The following is a 25,037-nucleotide window of genomic DNA, read 5'->3' on the forward strand; positions in this document are numbered from 1 at the left end:
TCCTTCCCTTCTTGGTTATTATGGGAGGGAGAATTTGAAAATGAAGTGGTTTCCAGATGGAGCATGCACATTAACATTTAATATTTATGATGCAGAAAGGCCACAGTGCGCAAACTCTTTTAACTTTCTGCAGGCTCCATACAAACAGAATGCTAGAAATGGAGCTGGATATTGCCTTGAATGGGCTCGTGCCTGTGAATGAATGGACAGAAGAGAGAGAAACGGGATATCGAAGTGAGCAGAGCTAGTATACTAAAAAGAGAGCAGCATGTGTACAACGTAGACTAACATGCCTGACACATTCAAGCCATGATCCTATTTCATTAGTACAGTTTCCCTGGTTTTGTGTGTGTGTGTGTGTCAGGGGATATTTGAGAAACTAGAAGTCACTTCTGGTGTTAGAGAATTGGCTGTTTGCAAGGATGTTGCCCAGGGGACACCAGCATGTTTTGATGTTTTACCATTTTTGTGGGAGGCTTCTCTCATGTCCCTGCATAAGGAGCTGGAGATGACAGAGGGAGCTCATCCATGCTCTCCCTGAATTTGAACTTCCTGCCTGTCGCAGGCATGTAGCCGGGGGGGGGGGGGGGGGCTTGAGGGGCTTCAGCCCCCCAAAATTCTCATGGTGGTTCGCGAAAAGGCCTTACTAGTGCATTATTTAAACTGTTATGTTTATTCATATCATGATCTGATCACCATACTCAATATATCCCATATGCATGGGGGTATTGGGGTAATGACACAAAAGGTTTGCTAGGCTAGACCCTCTTTCACTCAGACTCACCCCTGATATAATACTGGCATGCAATTGTTCTAATTTAGAATACATTTAGAATACATTTTGTTTGCTACACATGTTATGTAACTTTGAATATACAGTGGGACTTTTGTATCTGTTGGGCTTTCATTTCAGGATCCCACGTGGATACCATCAACATCACTAGCATCATTGGCTATCACCAAATATGATTGCCTTCCCAGTATAGGGTCAGTGAGTCTATAAGTGAGACCAAAATCTGTTGATGTTCAAAATCCAGTATACTGTTTCATTCACAGAAAACACTGGTTTTTAAACGCCAAAATACCACCTGTGAATTTTGTGCAGAAAAAATTCCAAAATTCCAAAAACTGTGTATCATTCAAATATGTTCTTACATCAAGACTAAAAATGATATTATTACTCATTGCTTCACTTGAGAAAAAGGTAACCAAGAATTACATCCTTAACTTATGGACTGCAAGGAAATTGTCCTCTAGTGAATGAGACATTTTGTTCATCTAGGTCAATATTGTCAACTGTGATAGACAGTAGGTCTGTAGAGTTTTGGGCCAGATGCCTTCCTAGCTCTACTTTTAGATTGGTGAAAATGTGACTTCCTTTTGGGGGGGGGGGGAGGACTCGACCCTACTTTGTTTCTGCAACCAGCTAAGATAAGATGTGTTTAATAATAGAGTACTGGGTAGTAGGGTGGATGTTTCCCATTGTGACATTTACAAGAGGAAGAAAGTGAAACATAAGGAAAGTGAGAAGGAGCGAGGGAGAAACAACATAAACAGTGGGACATTTGAAGTGGGTCCTGTTGGTACTAAATGTAAGTTTCCAACAAAAGGTTACATTCTCTCAAGCATGAGAGCATCTCCAACTGTTGTATTTGATTGTGAATCAATTTTCCATTAGGAAAGACTAGTGTTTTGAACACAGTGCAAATTGAAGTCACTGTATTGTTGTTATTGTTTGTTTGTTGTTGCATGCCTTCAAATAGTTTCCAGCTTACAGTGACCCTTAGGCAACCCAGTCATGTATTTTTCTTGGCAAGATTTGTTGAGAGGCAGCTTGCCATTATCTTCCTCTTAGGTTGAGAGTTGTTTTGCCAAAGGTCACCTAATAGATTTATGTGGCTAAGAGGGATTTTGAATTTTGCTTTTCCAGATTCCAACACTCAAACCACTGGTACATTGAATTATCACAGTTCTGATTTTTTGGGGGGAAGATTTACAGTCTTGCGGAAGGGTGCATCCAAGTTGCTTAATTATAGTAGCTTAATGATGGTGTAGTTTAATGGGGTGCTAAGATTTTTCTAGTGCATTCCCTTAAACCACACCAGTGGTTCTCAACCTGGGGTCCCCAGATGTTTTTGGCCTTCAACTCCCAGAAATCCTAACAGCTGGTAAACTGGCTGGGATTTCTGGGAGTTGTAGGCCAAAAACATCTGGGGACCCCAGGTTGAGAACCACTGAACTACACCATCAGAACTCTTTGAAAGATAATGCTAAGTAAGTATTTCACTACAAATCTTAGAATTCCATAGGATATGGGTATGGAATTGAAATGGGCTTCAACTGAACATACCCAAAACAGAGTATCTGGAATGTGGCTTTCAAACTGGAAACACAATTCAAATTAATGGACCAGCATTCAAGAAGGCCACCCAATTTAAATACCTAGGATCACTGGTCTCCATAGATGGTGACACAATACCAGACAATAACTACATCCTGGTTGAAATGGCAGCAAACTACTGCATTCTGTGTGAGTCAAAAATGCCTGAACAATTGAAGACTAAGATGTACACACAGTTGTTCATCCTCTATTGGGCAGAATGCTGGCCAGCAGTAAAGAAACATGAACAAACACAATGGAAATGAAAATACTGGGATGGACATTTGACCTGACACTTCTTGATCATGTGCCCAATCCGTCAAAGATTAGGAATAAAAGCGATCAGCAAGAAAATGCAGGAAGCAAGACTATGGTGGTATGGCATGTCATGAGAAGAAAACCAACATCAGTAGCACAAATAGCACTATATTTGGAGATTGCATGACAACCACATGAATGGCCAAAGGAAAGATGAATGGACACCATTAATGAAGACATGCATGCTGCCAACCTGAGAATGCCCAAAACAAAGCCCTGAAAAAACGATAGCCACACTGCTGATCCCTCCATTGGGAAAATAGCTCAGAAAGAAGAAGGAGGTGGTATGACATTAAAACCACAACAAAGTGCTATAATTGTGTAGTGTGGATATAAACCAAGTAGGCCAGTTCTCATATCAGTAAGTATGAAATGGGCAATTTTAGAATTCAAAAGCCTTTAGCAGAGGAACTATAAAAATAAGAATTCTGGGTCTAACTTTGGCTTATAGGCTTTAGTTCTAGATTTACCAAAGGTTTCTAATGTGATAAATGAGGCAATAGTAGAATGAAGATGATGGCCTGATTTTTTTGGGTTTGTGCTAAATAGAGCAGCCCCACTGAATAACCTATTGTGCTATTGAGCAGTGAGTGAACAGGTGGGTAAATCCCCTTAATTCAGTGGGCTTATTCTAGTTGAGACTAAGAATAGAATTCAGGCCATTTCCCTCTATATCATTCTATCATTCTATGCTACAGGCCCAATAATGTCAAAGTCCAAGGTGGCAAAACATGTGAATGGGTGGGAATGCATGTAAAAGGAGCCCACAGCATTTTGTTAAGATGGTAAATCAATATTATGTTCCTTCTAGTTCCCCCACCCTTAGATGCCAGTTGTTTGAAGCATAATACTTGTGATCATTTATTTACACGCACTCTGCCCAGGAGAAGGCACTTCGGGGATGTTTAGTATGCAATCCAGATTTCGACAAGTGATTGTCAGTCAGCTGCATTTTTTGCAACCACATTAGGCATATGGTTAAATGTTTATTGTGTCAGAAGCAATGTAGTATTCACTAGGACATTGTAATTTCATAATGAAGTGCTTATCATCCCAGCCTACTCATGGATGATATATTAGTGGCACATGTACAGTTTGGCTGTCCTAGGTTTTTTAAAAGACTCTTGGGTAGCTGGAGGAAGAGAGTTTTCTCTGACATCATAGCCCAAAACCAAGATACATTTAGTGCTATTCCAAACACACACACAGAGAGATCTCTGGCCTGAATCTTGTTGGTATATATGTATGCACACAACCTTTTTCAGATTTGTAGAAAGACATATTCACGACTTTCTTTTGCCATAATCACCTTTCTAACCAGTTAGTTTTCAGGTGCTGCAATTCAATATTATGGCTGTTTATTAACTTAAGGGGAAGAGGGACAGAGAAAAGAGGTCCAGGCAGTATCAGTCCTTGGCTGAAGCTCTACAGCTAATAGAAGAAGCTTATCTTGCTCTTCTGGATCTCTAATGACCTACTGAAGATCCAGGAGACCAACTTCACTTCTGTTCTCCTGGCTGCAAACTTCTGTCAGGTTACCTCCCTCTTTTCCACCTCTCCAGACAGTAAATGGCCATGGCAGAGCACCCCAATTCTTCAAAGATACCTTCTGGGAGCAGGAGTGGAGTTGAACAACCGACCACCTTATCATACTGAGAAATTCCCAACCGTAGGACACTTCAGCCTCTTTTCAAACATGGAGCAGCACAGAGCTCATCAAACAAGTTAAACTAGGTCTGGTTGTCATGCATAGGCCTCTGTGGTTGAAAAGAGGCAGAAGTGCCGTGAAAGAAAGTAACTCCAGCAATCAACCTCATCACATTGAGAAATTTCCCACTGGTAGGACACTTCAGTCTCTTTTCAAACATGGAGAGGCATGGAGCTCATCACATGTTTCATCATTGAAAAGAGATAGAAATGTCCTGAAAGGAGGGAACTCTGAACACGGGAAACAATCATGTTCAGATCTCCAATCTCTTATCACACTGTCTCTTATCACTCTCCCATCTTTACAACTGAAAAACAGGTGGGATGGGAACCAACAAAAGTTTCTTGTACCCTATGGAGTTTGATGCAGAACAATAGGATCCCATGCAAAGTAATGGTTTTAATCTGGATCACTGTCTCCTGTATCTTATGGGGTTTGAGGCAGAACAATAGGATCCCATGAAAAGAAGTGGCTTTAAACTGGTGTCAGTCTCCTTTAATGTAAGGGGCTTTGAGCAGGGCAAGGGATCTCTTGGTTTTCAGATATTGTTGTTTCTCCTGATTAAAAAGAAAGTAATACTGATCTTGTGAGGAACGTAAGTAAGATTAATATATTTATTTATCATGTCAGGAGCAGACCAAACAGTTGCATTGCATTTTTAACAAACAAACAAATAAACAAACAAACAAAAAAACAGAACACAAAGTTTGCAAGCTTGGTAGTTGATTAAATGTCCTTTGACCATTAGCTGGCCATGGAGTGCCTCTGGTGTTGCTGTAAGAAGGTCTTCCATTGTGCATGTGGCAGGGGTCAGGTTGCATTGCAGCAGGTGGTCTGTAGTTTGCTCTTCTCCACACTCGCATGTCATGGATTCCACTTTGTAGCCCCATTTCTTAAGGTTGGCTCTGCATCTCGTGGTGCCAGAGCGCAGTCTGTTCAGCGCCTTCCAAGTCACCCAGTCTTCTGTGTGCCCAGGGGGGAATCTCTCATTTGGTATCAGCCATTGATTGAGGTTCTGGGTTTGAGCCTACTGCTTTTGGACTCTTGCTTGCTGAGGTGTTCCAGCGAGTGTCTCTGTAGATCTTAGAAAACTATTTCTTGATTTAAGTTGTTGACGTGGCTGATATCCAAACAGGGGATGAGCTGGAGATGTCACTGCCTTGGTCCTTTCACTATTGGTTGCTACTTCCTGGTGGATGTCAGGTGGTACAATACCAGCTAAACAGTGTAATTTCCCCAGTGGTGTAGGGCGCAGGCACCCCGTGATAATGCGGCATGTCTCATTAAGAGCCACATTTACTGTTTTAGCTTGGTGAGATGTGTTCTACACTGGGCATGCATACTCGGCAGCAGAGTAGCATAGCACAAGGGTAGATGTCTTCACAGTGTCTGGTTGTGATCCTCAGGTTGTGCCAGTCAGCTTTCGTATGATATAATTTCTAGCGCCCACTTTTTGCTTGATATTCAGACAGTGCTTCTTGTAGGTCAGGGCAAGGTCCAGTGACTCCCAGATATTTGGGTGTGCTGCAATGCTCCAGTGGTATTCCTTAATATATTGCCAGCTCTTAAGTTTCCACATATGATGGAAATGCAGAACTTGAAATGATATAAGAGGGCAATTGTCTACTCTTAGGGATTTAATAAGGTGATAAGGTGGAGTCTTTCTCTCCCCTCTAGTCTCTGTGAGAGCTGAATGCAGAATGTAGTTTTTTGAGACTTTCCTTTGTTTGACCTTTGATTAAAATGGAGTTTATACCATATCTCTTTTTAGTATTTAGACTTAGTTAGATATTCTAGACTCCATTTATCTAGAAATTTAATTCCTTATGTTTTAATAAACTTTTTGAAACTTTAAGGTAGACTCTGCTATGCTATTGTTGAAGCTCAAGAATCTTTCAGCCACACACTGTTGCCTCCTGCTGTGCCGTGAGTAAGCTACTTTGCTGTGTTGTGTGCCTTTATTTTTTAAATATTTACAGTTTTGGGGGGAAATTCACAACAATTTGTTCAATGAGGGTTTGCTTTTACTTTCCTCTGAGGTTGAGAGTGTGTGACTTGCTCAAAGTCATCAAGAGCGGCTTTCATGGCTTAATGTGGATTTCCAACCTGGTCTTCAAAGTGGTAGTCAAATCACCCTACCCCATCATCTCTTCATCCCTTTACTTGGATGAAATTGCCTTTCTCCAGCCACTGATTGTAAACCTTTTGTCTTGCTTTATCTTTCCAGATACAAATGTGTATGCACAGCTTCAAGATGCAATTTCTACTCCTTCTAGAAGTTACAAGGCAGTCCCAAACCACCCATCGACTTGTTGAGAGTTTAGTAGTTAGAGTGTTCAAGAAGGGAGCAATTAAGTGTGGGATTGATGTGATTTCTTTGCTCTGCTAAATGTAAGGCAACAAAAGCGGTGTTTTGATCCTGTTACTTTAAGAGGACATCTTTCCAGTGGAGACTGTGAGGCTTTCTGCTGTGAGTTTCAGCTGTTATCCCTTGAGTGCTGAGTTAAGCCTTTGAAGAAGATTGCAAGAGGCTGTTTCCTCTTTCAGGAATCAGGCGGTCCTTTTGGAAAGTGATATTCCATTGATTTATCTAAACAGCCTCCCACGTAGGAGGACTGCCACGCTGCCTGAGATGCCGCATACTTAAAAGCGGAGGTGTTTGCAGCAGCAAAAAAGAAGATCCAATTAAAGGTGTCATGAAGTTAATGGAAATAACAGAGCGATGTTGATTGCAGTACTTTCCTATACTTTCAAACTGGCCATTAGTGGAGCTCATAAAGCACTCATCAGCGCCTTGGTGCCTAAATTCACCTACACACTCTTCCAATTTACTTGGGCTAATTTCATGATTTAATGAAAATGCCTATAATCATGTTCTTTATAATAATGAGAGTTGCAGTTTATTAACTCTTCACTATGTCAGATACTTGATGGACGTAGTCGGAGTGAATCTCAAAGCAGTATAAGATCTTAGGAATTTATTTGAATTTTGACTGTGATTCAATCTGGAGGGCTGGAAAGCAGGTACAAGTATGTTAGCCAAACAGAGACTACGGGAATTGGCAGTAGGCCTCATACTAAAGCACAGGCCCCAGCATGTGTCTAAAAAATGCCAGCCTCAGGCATTTATATAAAATGCTCCTTGCACACATTTATTCCTGAGAAGCCTCCCTGCTGACTGAATAGTAGTGGTGGCGACATACTTGTTTTTGTTCCTTTCCAGATCAGAACATGAGCCTGGCAACTATCTTGTGTTCGTTTTGTCCCCCTAGGTTGGCATATCCATGATATTGAAGGTCATAGAGCCTTCTAGTTCATGTCAAAGAAGCAGGCAAAAAGTACTTTCCAGTTTTTTAAATTTTGGATCTAGTCTTTCGGTCCACTCATCTTTCAGTAAATGACAGAACTGAAAATTTTGCAGGTGTGTGTGTCATCTGTTCTGACATTTTCTCTGAGTTACCTAGTGGTCTGCAGGGTGGGTCCTCTCCTCCATGGCCATTTGGTGGCCAGGGTATCATAGAGGAAGGACAAAGGACAGATGGTTGCATTTCTGCTGCTGTGCACAAGAAGAAAAAGGTATTTTCTTGGAATTTCTTGGGCTCTTCAGGGATCCAGGAGGATGACATTGTCTTCCTGTACACAGTCATAGGAATGCAACCAAATGACTGATTGGCATCTCATCCTGCTGTTATCCTCTCCTTGGCCACTCCAAAGTTATTGGGGTATTTGTGTGTGTGTCAGATTCCAGGCTGGTGGATTAAATATGTAGGAAGTGAAGGCAGGGGAAGAGATGTAATTACAGCTAGTAGAATTTTACAATTTGCCATTGTGATGCAGAATTGCAGTCACAGTTTTCTGTGCAAAATATTGCTCTCTGCATGGTTTTGTACATATATGTGTGCACTCACATACACACACACACACACACACATACATACATATGAAGGAGTGATGTAAAGGAGTGATGACATTATTATGTCCCTTATACAAGAGAGACACCATTGTGTCCCCAGTACAGAGGTATAAAAATGGCTATGTACCACAGAGGGATTGGCACACCATACCTCTATATGGACATGGCCAATTTCAGTCCTCTGACACTAATGCTTCACACCATTTTGGCCAAGTATACAAGACATCATGACATAGGATTAAAGACAGGCCATACTCCCCAGATACATACACTGTTCCTACCCCACTGACCATATATAGACATTACCCTTGAAGACAGGAAGGATGACATCGCCTGTAGCTGACCTCACCTGTAGATTATCTCACCCTTAAGAGTCTAACCAATCGCTTGGCAGTTATGTAATCCTCCACTGTTGCTATGCAGACTTTGCTGAAGAGCACCAAAACCTATATAAGCATTGCTTAGACAACAATAAAAGGTCATCATTATTCACTTCTACACCCTGCTTCCCGCCTGGTCATTATCTCGTTCCCAACATCTGGTGACCGACGACGTGATAAGATCCAGGCATCCCATGCTTACCGCTGGAATAGCTACAAGGTGCGCACCCTTCAGTGAGTTTTCTCACTCCCACAAATCGTAAGTTATGGGATTAAGTATGTCAGTTTCGCAGCTGCGGCATGCACAAGAACTGTACAGGTTGTTAAGACAGGCAGGGTATTTTGAAGTAAATCAGGGCCAGGTAAAAGATTTACTTGGAGAAATCAGGTATCATTGTTTATGGTATCCACAACAAGGTTCATGGAACCCATCGGATTGGGTCCGGATAGGGCAAACCTTTCTTGAAAAACCCCAGGGGACAATACAACAATTATTGCTGTGGAAGCAATGTTGTGAAACAATCACTCTCCTGGGAGTGACAGATAATTGCCCACCCGTGGCTCCGGTCGCGAGTCAGCCTCTTCCAACTCAGATCATAAATCCTCTTTTTACCCCACTAGAGACAGAATGTCCACAGCTAGCCCTCCCTATCCTGCCTTCATGTGTCTTTGCTTTTGAATCATTCACCGCCGATTCAAATCTCCCCTCCACTTCTCTTGAAAATAAACAGCCAAGTCTTGAGAAGTTGTTACAGCCCCAGCCACTGAGAGACATGATTCCTCAGACCATTCAAAATGCTGGGGGCCAAAAAACCCTTCATGACATGACAGAGTTCGGGGAAGCTGTATCCCCTTTTGTCCACATCCAAAACTTTTACATCCATACCATCCCAATGCTAGAGATTAAACATGGCTTCCCATTATTAACCTGGGTTTAACACACTCAGTTTTTTTTTAAGATGTTCAGTTAACCTGATCTCTTCATCACAGACAGTTTTGGTTCTGTCTCCAAGCCATCCCTATACATCTCACTCATGGCAAACTTACAGACTATCTACATACAATCAACAGGTGTTTCATAAACACCCCATCCTCAATGAGATATCACAATTAATAAACTCCTAACTACAACAGTCATTTCAACTTCAACCACTTATACTCTTTGCCTCATTTTCTTCACTACTTTCCATGACAAAAGATAAAACACATGACATTCTATACACATGTCTATGATAACCAATAGATCCATTACATATGTTCACAACTCATTTTAACCTACACCCCATAGACACTAAGACAAACCAACTTACACAAACAAACAACACACATTTTCCCTCATTTTTCCCTTACACAATTCTTCATGTCACTGTTAACACATTCTCTAATTACATTTAAACAACCCCTCACAAAAAAGACACACCAAACGTGTTCTCAACCACTTTCTTTATACCTTTACATTCATAGACAACATACCTTATGTTACAATGCTAAATTCACAATGTTCTACCCATATCTTTAACATTCCATATAATAGCCACACCAAACGCGATTACTGAGTATTCAAATCATACCTCAACAAACCATCTGCTTTTTCTCACACACAAAACAAAAGGGGGAGTCACCCCCTTCCTCTTTCCTGCTCGTTTTTGGGTTTCACTTTCCAATGACCTTCCTATACGTGTTATTTACCATTAATCATTTAAATTTAATTTTATCTGATTCTTCTCTCGTTACCAGGATCCAGAAGCATTTCCCTCTCCCTACCCCCTTCTACTCCCTTTGATGCAGGTTGCCAGATCCGGAGTGAAAAGGCCCAGCCCCCCTCATCGCCTAGAGTCAAGGAGTTAAAAGAGACCTCATGGGCCATCCGGTCCAACCCCCTGCCAAGAACCAAGAGTTCCTGCTTCAACTGTCATAAACCTATGAACTTTAACAAACACAACTTGCTTTTTGACAACATTGTTTAAACACACATTCTCTGTCATTGACTTCTTAAATCAAGCGCTTTGGATTCCTGCTCACTACATTTGTCTCTAAAAAGATGACGTGACACCAAGGCCTTCAAAATCCCATTCACCTTCTAGTCTATTCTATGTGTTGTTTCAAATCTCACAAATAACTTCAACAAAATACTTATGCATGTTGTTTTTTTAATGACTTAGCTTAACATTTTAAGCAAAACACTGTACCTGCTTGGTAAAACTTTTATTATCCAATTTGTTTACTCTACACAACTATTGATGGCTATATAATAATCTGCTACTATATATCCCATTGTTATAAGCTTCTTGCTAGCCTCACGCTCTGCTGACCTTTCCCCTCCACCTCAAAGTGATATCCTAATACATGACCTGACTTCCTGTCGACTACAAAAACAGTTCAAATTGCTTTACTATTGACTGGCTGTTTGATTATATGCTGCCACATTCAATACATCCCATCCCTGTGACAGCTTTACCAGCCACGGCCCCTATAAGCCCCTCCTAAACATGATGTCCTTTATACGTACAAATTGTTAAAAAAAAAACAAAAAAGGGGGAGATGAAGGAGTGATGTAAAGGAGTGATGACATTATTATGTCCCTTATACAAGAGAGACACCATTGTGTCCCCAGTACAGAGGTACAAAAATGGCTATGTACCACAGAGGGATTGGCACACCATACCTCTATATGGACATGGCCAATTTCAGTCCTCTGACACTAATGCTTCACACCATTTTGGCCAAGTATACAAGACATCATGACATAGGATTAAAGACAGGCCATACTCCCCAGATACATACACTGTTCCTACCCCACTGACCATATATAGACATTACCCTTGAAGACAGGAAGGATGACATCGCCTGTAGCTGACCTCACCTGTAGATTACCTCACCCTTAAGAGTCTAACCAATCGCTTGGCAGTTATGTAATCCTCCACTGTTGCTATGCAGACTTTGCTGAAGAGCACCAAAACCTATATAAGCATTGCTTAGACAACAATAAAAGGTCATCATTATTCACTTCTACACCCTGCTTCCCGCCTGGTCATTATCTCGTTCCCAACATACATACACATGCACATCTACATATTGCAAAAATAGTTGTAGTACAAACACAAATCCCACAACAATTGATTATTTCCTTGCTGGGTTATGTTACTGTATTAAGATACTTTTTCTTTTTGGTCATGGAATGAGAAAATTGGTGATTATTGCTACTTCTAGTGAATTACTGCAGTTGTTGTATATCTTTATCTGCAGGGCACAAGCTCTGCAGAAAAGAAGAAAAACTACCAAAGAGTATCTGCTGAATTGACTGGGAAGCTTGTTGCTCCATACGTGTCCCAAACATATGAATGTTTTCTTTTTTGGACTACATCTCCCATCATCCCCCAGTCATCAATACTGGGTCATGCTAACTGCAAGATCTGGGCTGCATAATTCAAAAAATATTTCTGATTGACTTCCATATGATTATAAGATCTCACACCACATTGTGGAGCATGTGTAGATAAATATTGATGACAACATCAAATGTTGATTTCAACCATTCATTTTTGTGCTGTTCAGCACCTGAACATTTGTCTTGCAGATGCACAAATCCTTTTTTTTTTTGCACAGGTGTATTGTAAATGTATGTCATTTTCTTAAAAGCATAAACCACTTTAAATTACATTGAGGTGTCTTATGCTAATGGTTTTCTGGAACAGCATCTTTCTAATTTCCCGCTCGGATAAGTCCTTGTCATGCCTTCTCTTGGCCATGAAATGAGTCATGTTGTGTGCTGATATCAATGGGCACAAGGTATCATAGCAACAGCTCCTAGTGTGGAAAACATAAAATGCGGGTGGAGGTGGGAAAAAGACACTTACCAAGCATTGTAACAATTTTCTAGAACACTTAGGTAAAATTTTATTTAAGTCCTCCCTATAAGACTTGATAATTTTAAAATCAAGCCAACATTGGTGGTGTCTGTATGCATTAGGCCTGGGTAACAACAGAAAAATTTGTTTCTAAAATCGATTTGTATTTGGGGTTTTTTTTTGTTTCGATATTTAAAATAATTACAAAATTTTCCTTTTAAAAAGTTCGATATTTACGAAATTTCGTAAATGGTAAAAAATTAACGAATCGATTTCCGAAACAATAACGAATCGATTCGTTAATGGTGGACGCAACCGCGAAATACGCTAAAAAACCTCCAAAACCGTCTGAAGCTTCCCTCTCCCTCTGTTGTTGACTGTTGGTGTGATATTATAATTTTCTTTCACTAATTAAACCATAAAACTGGCCCAGACATGCGGAAATAATAACGAAACGACCTCAAAACAATAACGAAACAAATACAATATCGAAATACGAAGCATTTACAAAACGTTTTTGAAAATTCGTTTTTTTTATAATTGCTCCAGAATGGTTCATTATCGTTTTGTAATTGAAAAAATTAACGAATTATTAACGAATTACGAATTAACGAAACGAAACCGCCCAGCCCTAGTATGCATACTATACAAGCTCATAGAACAGGAGTAGGGAAATTGCAGTACATGTTCTTCAAGCAGCCTTTGTTCCCCCTTTTCGTTGCACCCTAAAGTGCTTCCCAAACCATTCCTTGGTATGTCTTTTAGGCCATTTTCATTGGAAAACAGTCCTAAATTGTCACCAATCCTCCTACAAACAAAGTAGTTTTACCTGTATTCCTAACATCCTAAAATAAAGGAAAATGGAGAACAGACATCACATCATTTTCAATGCTTCTGGGACATTCAGGAGCAGTTTGTGGGGAAGGGTCTCCGCAGCTCATAAAAGGAGCTTGCCAGCGCACCTTATATTCAGCTGTGTTAGATAGATATGGCTAGGCATGAGACTAAAAAAGGACATAGACTTAGAGTGCCACTTAAGAGCAGGCCCATTAAAGTAATTGTTCAATATCTGTTTATATATATATATATATATATATATATATATATATATCGACATACACACACACACACACACACACACACACACACACACATATATATATATATATATATCCACATACACATACACATACATATACATACACACACGGTATTTATATTCCACCCTTCTCACCTTGCAGGGGACTCAGGGTGGATCACAAGGTACATATACATGACAAACATTCAATGCCATAGACACACAACAAATATAGACAGACAGTCAGAAGCTATTCAATATTCCAACTTTTTCTTGCCACCAGGGGAGCTGTCGCTTCACCATCCATCTGCGACACTGATGAAGCACTTCCTCATTCCCCGCATGCTCACTGATCTTTATGGCCTTGTAGATTAGTTAAATTAGCCTCGTCACAAAGTGGAACCTAAATTTCCTACTTTAGAGATGCAATAGTCTTTCAGGCTGCAAAGGTTGACAACAAGCTGCACAAATTTGGTCGGAAGCTCAGTCCAACCTGGGTTGGCTTTGAACTCATGACCTTTCGGTCAGTAGTGATCTTAACACAGCTGACACCCAGCTAGCTGTGTCACAGTCCCGGAGCGACTTGAGAAACTGCAAGTCGCTTCTGGTGTGAGAGAATTGGCCATCTGCAAGGACGTTGCCCAGGGGATGCCCAGATGTTTTGATGTTTTACCACCCTTGTGGGAGGCTTCTCTCATGTCCCTGCATGGAGAGCTGGAGCTGATAGAGGGAGCTCATCCGTGCTCTTCCCAAATTCGAACCTACAACCTGTTGGCCTCCAGTCCTACTGCAGGTCCTCATTAGTATATGAACAACATCTTCATACATAGTTTCAGCCAACTGAAATTTATATTTCATTATTGTTTACCTGTATACTGGCTATTTAGCCAATACTTAGGACATCAGCACATGACGTCTGGGTTCCATCATAGGACACTTCCTGGATAGAGGCCGCCACATGATTCAGGGCTATTTCCAGTGGGAATCTGTCCTAGAAGCATCCTAGGATGGAGCCCTGAGAACACAGGAAGTTTCCCGTATTCTCATAAGGCAAGCTGGAGAAAGCATGGGCAGCATTGGTTTCCCCTGTGGGATGGGGAAGGGGACAATGTGAGCCATGTGGGACATGATATGACACTTTTCCCAACTGTCTGCCAAATTTGCCCTGCTGCCTCATGGATGCCCCCACTTTTCCCCAGCAATGTGATAGGGTGAAAAGTTCATGGAAAACTAATCTGGTGTTAGTGGCAATTTGGGTGGGTATATAGAAACAGAAAATAATAATATTGAAGTATAGGCTATTTATTTTACGTATGTATGGAATTTTCTTTTAGTACAACCCTCACATTGCTAGCATATATAAATGCACCTTTATTTTGCAAGACATTTTTTTTTCAAATTTCTCAGGGAGCTATGTATAGCCTGGAGAAGAGAAGGTCAAGAAATGACATGATAGGTTTAAATATTTGAAAGAATGTCATATTAAAGGCAGAACAAGCTTGTTTTCTGCCACCCCAGGAACTAAGACACAGAACAATGGACTACAGGAAACTAAAGAAAAAGTTATTCTATCTGAACATTGGGAAGAACATTCTGAAGGTAAGAGCTGTTTGCCAGCAAAACATGCTTGGGCAGTAGTGAAATCTTCTCTGGATGTTTATACACAGAGGCTGGCTGTCCTTTTATCATGAGTGCTTTGATTATTGCTGTATGGCATGGCCAACCAGGTTGGACTCTATGGCCCTGGTCATCTCTTCCAGCTCTAGGATGTTTTTAAGAATATACAGATTTCATAATATTCTAGTAATGGGATCCCGCCAGGATCTTCCTAGCTTCTATTCAAGAACGAACCCACCTGATTCAGTTTAAATGCCTATTTGCATGAATAGTACCATCACTAGGCATTGGTTGGCCATGGCCCAAAGCAGAATGAGAGAACCTGAAGTCCAGGTGTGGAAATGGCAGCCACATAGAATTATTGCAAAGTTAAGTGCCTAGGCCCACGTCAATTTTAAATCAGATCTATGAGCATGAGCTGGCAAGTTGTCAGTTCAAATTGCACCTTGGCCAGCCTGATGTTTAAATTGGGCCAAAGCCATGTATGCTATACCAGCTCCCTACAAATAATTCAACATTCTCCTTTTCCCCTCCTGCAGGGTCTCTTGCAGCAAGTTTTAATCACTCATTTAGAGCTGGTATTGCCTTTCCATAATTAAATTAAGCAGAGTGTCTGCACCATTATGCTATCTGAAGTGCTTAATATAGTCTGAGCTGTGAGCTGATAGACCTTTGGCTCCCATCTGCATTCACAGCACATATTTTTGGAGTGGCGCTAATTGTATAAACAAGGCAAATGCAATATCTTGCCACTCTGTGTTTGCATGAGAGATGGGCAAACTGTTGCATTATAGTCAATAAGAAGATGAATAAATAAAATAATTTTGGCTCGATTAAAGGTCCCTTGCAACCAAAGCTATGAATAAAACCAAATGATGCCTGTAACAAAAGAGCCAAAACTATCTGTTCATAAAATACTCAATCCCTTGATTCTATACAACAAAAATAAAAACAAAACAAAATGAAACAGTGCTTGGAAAAGTTATCCCTACCCTTTTAAAAAAAGTAAAATAAAGTAACTTGTCTTGACTTTGACATACATGTCAATCTTTACTAACTTAGTGGCAGGTTCCAAATTATGTGTACACACCCCTAGTCTGCACATTAGAGTCCAAAATTAGATCCAGTTGAAAAAAAAAGAGTTCTTGATTTTCAGGTTCAGGGATGCTGTCATTCCAGGCTTGCCTTTTTGCAATAGGAATGGAAATATGTTCAAAAGTATCCTCCAAAGGGTCAAAAATATGGTTCCTGACTGTCAAGAAACCTGAGAAGGAAAATCCTGGACTGATGAGAACATTAAAAGTTTAGGACATATTTTGCACAAAGTGAGCATATGTTTGTGTGCAAAAAGCAGCACAGAAAATTTTGTTCCTGGAGCAGAACATGCTATTTTCTGCACAAAATACCATGTGTGAATTTTGCACAGAATAAGTCCCAAAATGCAAATAGTTTGAAATGTACACCTGGCTAAAAATGCTCATCATTTCCTTTGAGAATGAAAAGAGCACAGAACGGCATCCATGAAAAGCTAGTGGACTACTGCTCAAGGAGCTGTTGTGCGACACCTTACTTATTATTGCCTCCTAAAGTCCCTTGTTTCCAATTCTCCTCACCCTCACCAGCCCTGATCAATTACTACTGAAGGCCCATGGCCAATGAGAAGTTTCAATGGTTGCCAGTTTGCCTGGTCTGCTGCTCTTACTGTCCCTCTTGAGTGAGCTAAAATCTGGCTTTCTACTTGAAAATTGTATATATGCCTTTGTATTCCACACCAAAAAGGAAGAATTGGTCAATTCAAACCCCATGCACATTAACAGTGAACTCGCTTTTCTTATTCTTTAATACTTGTGTAGCTAAAGTATCACCATATTTGGGCAGCAATCTGCTGTGTCAAACTTTGCAGGATTGCCTAAATAAAATAGAACTTCTCTACTCTGAACAGTACTAAAACAAAACCTTATCAGAGGGTTAGAAGTGGAAATATGGAAAGTATAGACTAGGGCAGAATAAAATGAATCACTCTTCATAAAACCTAGGAACCTCCTCATATTAGCCTGGTGAAACATCCTGCTTTGCCTGGCATCTGGGAGGAAAGAGGGAGCAGCAGGGCAAATCTGTCACCCCATGGGCAGCTCCCTCTTGGTGACACTTTCCCCATCACATGGAGAAAGCCTTGCTCTCTCCAAGAGGCCCCAGCACAACATGGGAAGCCTTCTGTATTGAGTGGGAAATGTCAAATGATGCTTTCCCTCCAGTTGGAAGAGGGGCTTCCCTAGGAAGCTCCTTTGCATTGTCTGATGGGCAGCAAGCCTAACAGTCCTCCAGCTGGAGTGGAAGAGTCATAGGATGCTTCCTAAAGTAAATGTGATGAGGTTGTAGGTCCTGTTTGTTATGTAGAAAATTGCCAATATAACATATCAGGGTGGGAAACATGTCTCACTCTAAATTTTGTTGGATTACAAGTCCCACCAGCTCTAAATAGTATAACCAGTGGTGAGGAATGCTGGGACTTGCAGTCTGACAACATTGGGAATGCCATACAGTTCCCACCACTGTAATATATATACTGGAGGGTCACATGTTTTCCTTCAACAGAAGCACAAATAGTAGATGTGGCAGGATGTTTCACTCTGTCATTCTTTCCCAGAGGAGCAGCACTGGTCTTTCTGGCAGAAATAGACATAATATAACGTCATTTCTGGTTTCAATTTTAGCTGCCCCCCTTTTTTTAATAAGGCTTTTTGGTATGTGGGGCATTTGGAGGTGTGTATGAGTTTGGCAGGGTGGATTCTGAGGCCACCTATAGTCCTTGGACCACTCTTTGCTCATCCCTGGTTGGCATGACTGGTGTTTATCACATTGCATGCCTTGCCGCTTGTAATGTGAGAAGCTTGGGGGAAGGTAACAGAATTAGAAAACACCCTCTCTGTTTTAGTTAAAGTACTAGCTGGCAACATCTAATAAGCAATCACCCTATATTTCACTTTCCATTTATAGATCAAGTTATATCCTGTGGAAACTAATACTATGGAGCTTCTCCCTTTCCCTTTCTTTCTCAGCTCAGTGCAAAGGGTAGAATTCTAAGAACATTTGAAGACAGCAGAATAAGCAACATTATCCTGTTGCATTTCTAAACAGATTGTTTGGTAGTAGCTCGGAAGAAATTAATTTATTTGATTAGTTTAACCGGAGGCTACTTGTCAAGGAAATGATAAGATAGACAATCCCTTTATGGCTGCACAGAATAATGCAGCGTAACCCAATTTGAAATGCTCATAAGAAGCTTAAGGAATCAATTTTCCCATACTGATATTGTTACCCCAGTGGGACACTTTAATTAACACCAATTGCAGTAATTGGAGACACAAGGTGAAAGAGATCAATCCTCAAAGATGCAGTGAGGGCATGACTTTCAGGAACACTGGCCCTAGTCCAAAGACGAGTCCAAATAAGGAAAAAAAATCCCATGAAAATGAGCAAACAAATGAACACTAGGGTTTGCTTCCTTGAATGGAATAGAAATCCAATTAAGCTGAAGACAAGAAAAATAGCATATTCAGATGCAGCTGTGTTGGCCATAGAACAAAATTACAAAAAAAAAAAAAAACTAACAAGAGCCCAAATCCACAAACCAGTGATATCTTTATTTGGCCAACTATAATGTTAGAGTCACAGTCTTTGGTATTTATATCTATTTCTAGTTCAGATGCTATTGAGGAATTTCAATGCAGGCAGAAGCTTCTCTCTATCTCTCCCCCCCCCCCCTCCACCAGCCCAACTTTTAATAATTTACATTAATTTCTTACACTGTAGGTATAGAATCATTTGAAACAAGACAGACCATTGTTACAAGTGGGAGAGTCAGCTCATGCACTGCCTGATAGAACAATTGATGACCATACTTCCCTTTTGCAGTTTTAAAAGTTGAGTTCTTGGCCCAAAAGTCATTGAGGTCATGGGAAAGCAACTTCAACATATTTTTGATCTTCTGTAAGTCATTCCACTCCCAGGAAAGGCCTTTTCCAACAGGACATGGCATGGAAGTCAACTTTTGGGCCCCACAGGGACAAAACGTGTCAATTCTATCCTAGAGTGGGGGCAGTGGAGGGTGGGTTGAAAGAATTTGGGGAGATTTTTAAAAAACAATAGGCTTTGTATGTTTCTGAGATATGAGAATACTCACTAGGATAAAGATGATGAAGAGAGTGAGCAGGCAAAGAGTAAACAATCAAAGAGAAGACAATGTTAGAACTGGAAAAATATAAGACATTAACAAACTAGAAATAAACATTCATTGGTGTAAATTTTCTGTGTCACGTGATGTTTGGGTTAAATGAAATCTGCTAAAATGATTATCAGGGAAAAAATGGACTACAACTCCCAGAATTTTCAAACTGGGAGATATAGATCAATAAGTAACTTTCTCAAGCTGTAGTCCAGTTACGGAATGAATGGAAAAACACCTCCTGATCATACCTATCCAATATCATAGCTCTCCTAAGTAGATTCTGGTCTGAAGTCAATAAAAGGAACTCTCCATTTCTGAAACAGTAGTCTATATTTTTCCCTCCACCCCACTCCTCTTTGTAACTGAATAAATGCTGATAACATCGTCGTTTTTGCTATTTTCCAAGTTTTTCTTTGCAACCCAGTGCTTTAGATCAGGAGGTTAATGATCTCACCACTCAGTACTCAAATCCTTGCTGCAGCTGGGAGATTCCAAATGAGTTCATGATGTTCTGTTTTGGATATGTATGCCATAATTGCTTTTTATGAATTCCCAGCATGGTTCATTGAAACTGAAAAATAATGAACATATAACTTAAATGAGAAGGTTTCTTTTCTACTCAAACTTCCTCTAGTATCTCACTATGGAGATAAATGTGTGCACCTCATCAAAACTAGTACTGTGCATAGAGCTCAGGTGGTCCGATTCCAAAGAACCACATGCAATTGCCCCCTACTTACTGAGCTCAAACCCCCCCCCCCCCAAAAAAAATTAATATAAAAGTGTCAGGAACTCCTTTTTAGTTTCTTAATGTGTTTGGCCTTCTGCCACTGAGCAGAGGAGTTCTAAATTCCTTATTACTACATTTCACAGATTCTAAGAAAGATTCCCTTCCCCATTTTAGGGGTTCCAAAAACTGGCTGCATATTACAATAAATGGCATCTAAGATTCACAAGTTTTTGGGGATCCCAAAATAAGAATAAAGTGCACTTATTTCAGACAGGTGGAGCAACCTGAAGTCATGCAATCTGCATGAGTATTTTTCACTAAGTCTATGATTATCCGATTAATGACATTATATGAATCTACAGAGACCAAATAATGTGGTTTGATATTGCATTATATGACAGTGTAGGTGTGTGAGTAACGTTTCTTGGCACAACCCCCCCCCCCCCCATGCATCTTAACAGCCAGCAGCCTCACCAAGAGATGGGAGTATTTTCTGTTGCTGACATTTCCAATTTTCCCCAATGTCAAGTGAGCAGTGACAACTGGAAGCTGTTGCAATTCCTTGTTGCAGTATTACTTGGTAGCAGGCCCTTAGCCAGGATTTTGTTTTGGGGGGAGCTGAGTTTGATTCGGGGGGGGGGGGCTGAGTCTGAGTGAAAGAGGGTCTACCCTAGCAAACCCCATTTTTTTGCTAGGATATCGTTACCCCAATACCCCCATGCATATGGGTTATATTGAACATGGTGATCAGATCATGATATGAATAAACACAACAGTTTAAATAATGTACCAGTAAGGCCTTCTCGCGGACCATCATGAGAATTTCGGGGGGGGGGGGGTGAAGCTACATGCCTGCTTTATGGGGCTGGAAATGTAGTTCTTCTGTACCTCCAGTTAGCAGAAGAACAGATCTCCAGTCTGGCTGCTGGCTATTACGGTACATTTAGGGGAGAACATATACAAGCACATATACAATATACATTGATATGATCATGAATATGTAGTGTTAGTGTAAACAGAGCAGTTAGAAATCTGTAACTGTAGGTTATTGATCCATAACAGCAATACAGATGCCAGCCTGCTTAATAACTTTCATCTTCCAACTTTCTCATCACTTTTCATCCTATCTGCTGATGAAAAATGGAATTGGAGGTGTGTTAAAATGTTATCCTCTCAGCTGAACAGCTCATGTAAAACCAAACATATGGTCTTCAAACTGGTTTTGCCAATAAGTGTTAGAAAGATATACACTAGTTAGCAAACCCGTTTCAAGTTGTGTTATCCCTTCATATAGCTTTCTTACAATCTGTCTTCTGAACTCCCTTGATTAGATACAGATCAGCATCAGGTAGCCAATTTAATCATCAAGGCTTGTAGCTGGATCTGTTTTTGTATATTTTTATCCAAGGTTATTTTAATTTTAATTTTTAAACACATTTTTAGATGGTCTGAATACAAATGCCTATGCCTCCCATGCAACTTCCCTACTTTAAATATTCAACATCTGGCAGCCTGGTTTATCCTTATCTCACAAGGACATTTAATTTCTCATGCTAGACTCACCCTAAGATGAAGCATCATTTCCATGCTTAAATCTTAATTCTCAAGGAAAGCCATGGCAAATTGGAAGTGAATACCATTTGTCGGTTAACACCTCATGGCTTGAAATAATTCATCATACAGGCTTTTCTTGGGAAACAAAATGCCACACCAGTATAAGCAACACAGAAAACGTTTCTTATTTAACTAACAAACTACCCTGGGGCCAACAGGAACACTAGTACCGCACAACTTTCTGACTTATTCATCATGAGTATTTATTATTAAAACCTTATCTCTTTCAACATGGTGAATGGTGCCTTGGGACATTGTGCTCCAAGCTACAACAACAAAATAGAAGTTTATGAGATTTGCGTAAAATCTTACAAAGGGTATTAGTTTGGAACAATATTAATCCCCTGGATCAACCACATAACCCCTTTGGCATTTCATTTTGGTAAACATTTAAATAACAGCAAACGTGTGTGATTCTAAAGAGTCCTCTTTATAAATGAGTTATAAATCATGTTATAATACATCCTTTTTAAAAAGATAGAACTGCTACAAGAATAAGGAGCTAATTTAAATATGCTTATTATATTAGCCAAATTTTTTATGACTTGTTTTTTGGAAATTCGGTTCTATAAGCAAGGTATAGGACCACACTGAGCTGCTGAACTTGCTGACCAAAAGATCGGTGTTTCGAATCCGGGGAGTACCCTAATAACTAAATGGGCATATGCATTTGCATGTTTTAGAACTGCTAGGTTGGCTGAAGCTGGGGCTAACAGCAGGAGCTCAGGGTGAGCTCCTGCTGGCCAACTCCTGGCCATTTCGATTGGGAGTGTGCACTTTTTCCTGATGTCATCTTGCAGCATTGGAGTTACATGGCATACATCTCCATCAGCAGAGTAACAAATTCATTGTACTGCACAGCTCTTGTGTTGAATGGCAGTGTGGCTCAACTGAACACAGACGCCAAATATGAAGATGAGTAAACAACTAAATGGGCATATGCATCCATGTTCAATGTGAACCCATATGCATTTCACACTCATGTGAAATGGAGCCACATATACAAGATCCATTCAAATCTGTTCCTCAGTTTTGGATATGGATATCTGCATCAGACAAAAAAGACCAACTACTTCTGTTGGTGAACTTACACATATACAAGATACCAAGAACGTTTTGGCCATATTCTAGCTATATTCTTGCAGAAAGAGGAAGGAGATCAAAGAAAAATGTTCCCATAGCCAGGCACAGACCTCATCATAAAGGCCCATGGGTGGATTCACCCATATCAGGATGAATCCATGGAGTGGGGGGGGGGGGGGGCATGGAGAAGCCATTGCTCCACTTCCTGAATTTCCTTCCTTACCTTGCCTCTCATCCAATGGGAGAAGCATCATTACCTGGCTTCACCCCATTGCTGTGAAGGCAGCATAGGAAGGTTCCTGTGTTGCTACTGAGGCAGCGTGTTCGCTGCTTCTTTCCCCTTTTCAGCACGGAGCCCGACCTGAAGTGCCTGTGGATTGTGTGAAGGGCTCTGTGCTAAAAATAGAGGGGAAGCAGCATACAATGGCAAATTGGTCAGTGTGATGAGGTAGTAATGATGTTTTATCATCTTCTGCAAAATTGATAGTGATCTTGGTGGATCTCAGTGGAAGACTACAAAGACATAGCTGCTAGATGTTTTGGTATCTGGCTTCACCAACACTGAAATGACCAGATTGTGTGTGAGGAGAGAGGAAGTTACAACATTGCAGCAGAAATCCTGGGGAAATGACTGGGGAGCTGTGTTGGAGTTCTGCACATAGAACTCTTAAGCTAAACTTGACCATGCAGGATCTTGGTTTATGCTCCTAAAATATATACATTTTTTTTAGTTGAGTACTGCATTAAACATTTGGAGAAGGACTCATTCCAGAGGAGAACTGTGTTTCAACTCACACATAAATCTAGCAAGGTTTTTTTAGGTTAGCTTATTTCAAAATGCCAACTGATTCTTTCGGATGGCTTCCCTACACAGGCCTGAGAAATATTAATAATTTCATTAAAGGGCTTTCAAATGAAAACACACAAGGCTGTATGGTATAAAACCCATATGTATAAGGTACTTTTACTGAAGATTTGTTTGAGCTGGATCCTGTGATTTTAGGCAAAATCTGGCAGATTCACCCTAAAATGGTTATTGAGGCTTAAGCACCTTTTTTTATGTAGTCTGGGCTCAACCTCCATGGAGTAAATAGAATATCTCACCCTTGAAGAGTGATTATGTTTCTTTCACTCTTGAAAGAGGCCTTTATAATTCATCCATACCTGAGGCACTTATGAGTTATGGGGTCCTTCATGCTCTTGAAAGGAACTTAATGTTTGTCCTTCATGGATGAGATCGCCCGTATATATGAAAATTGTAAAATTAAAGTTAGCAGGTTTTATATATATATTAAAAAGGTGGGGGGGGGACATATATATACACATATTATCTGGACAAGAAATGTAAATGTAACTAGATGAATTATTTTACTCCTTCTTTTCAATGGTATGTTGTTAGATATTAGGAGGAATAGATGACAATGTAAAAACATTGCAGCGTGAAGACATCCATTGTATTGTATGTGGGACAAAAAATTGAGCAAGAGAAATTGCCTTTTCTAGTGATCACTCTTCCATTGAATATCCTGTTGTCACTGTCTTTGGAATGCTTCCATATTTCCTCATTTTTATGAGCAGATGTGATTTTAACAGGAACTGAGGGATTATACACAGAAATGGCATGATAATACTTGATGCTTATAGAAAACACAGGAACAGGCTTTTCAATATGGCTGCTCTGATAAATAGCTTATAATACATTTGGAAATTATTAGCCCTGAATTCCAGTAAATTCTAGATATGCATAAAATTATTCTGAAAAGTGCTGTCCCCCTTCGTGGAAACTTTTTTTTTTAATCGTGTTATCATTCCTGAAATATTTCATTTGAAGAAACACTCTCTATTTTATTAAAAAATGTTTGAGGGCCACATCAACACTGACCACTGAGTACACAGTGTAGACCACTTATGTTGGTGTAGAAGCAGGAACAGGCTAGCCATCTTTGGCCCCATGGGGGCCAAACATGGGTAGCCCATTCCTGCTTCTGAGTCATACAAATCCCACCTCTGAGCTGGAGTAGGATAAATTTTCAATTTGTCTGTACCATTTCCCTCTGCACCCAGATTAGTTCTCTCCAGTTAAAGGTGGGTTCCACAGATTATTTACTATGGTGACAAGAATGCCAGGATTGTGAATATG

The 25,037-nt window shown here is 40.3% G+C and overlaps 1 long non-coding RNA gene across 1 annotated transcript; it reads left to right on the top strand.

The window, feature by feature from the left end:
• Positions 1–8,438: 8,438 nt before the first annotated feature.
• LOC137097024 (uncharacterized) lies at positions 8,439–11,711 on the top strand. The gene is made up of 2 exons (XR_010909931.1): positions 8,439–8,958; positions 10,437–11,711. It is a non-coding gene; the product is annotated as an uncharacterized lncRNA (long non-coding RNA).
• The last annotated feature ends 13,326 nt before the right edge of the window (positions 11,712–25,037 follow it).

This window comes from Anolis sagrei, chromosome 4 (assembly GCF_037176765.1).
Source record: "Anolis sagrei isolate rAnoSag1 chromosome 4, rAnoSag1.mat, whole genome shotgun sequence".
Taxonomy (NCBI): Eukaryota; Metazoa; Chordata; class Lepidosauria; order Squamata; family Dactyloidae; genus Anolis; species Anolis sagrei.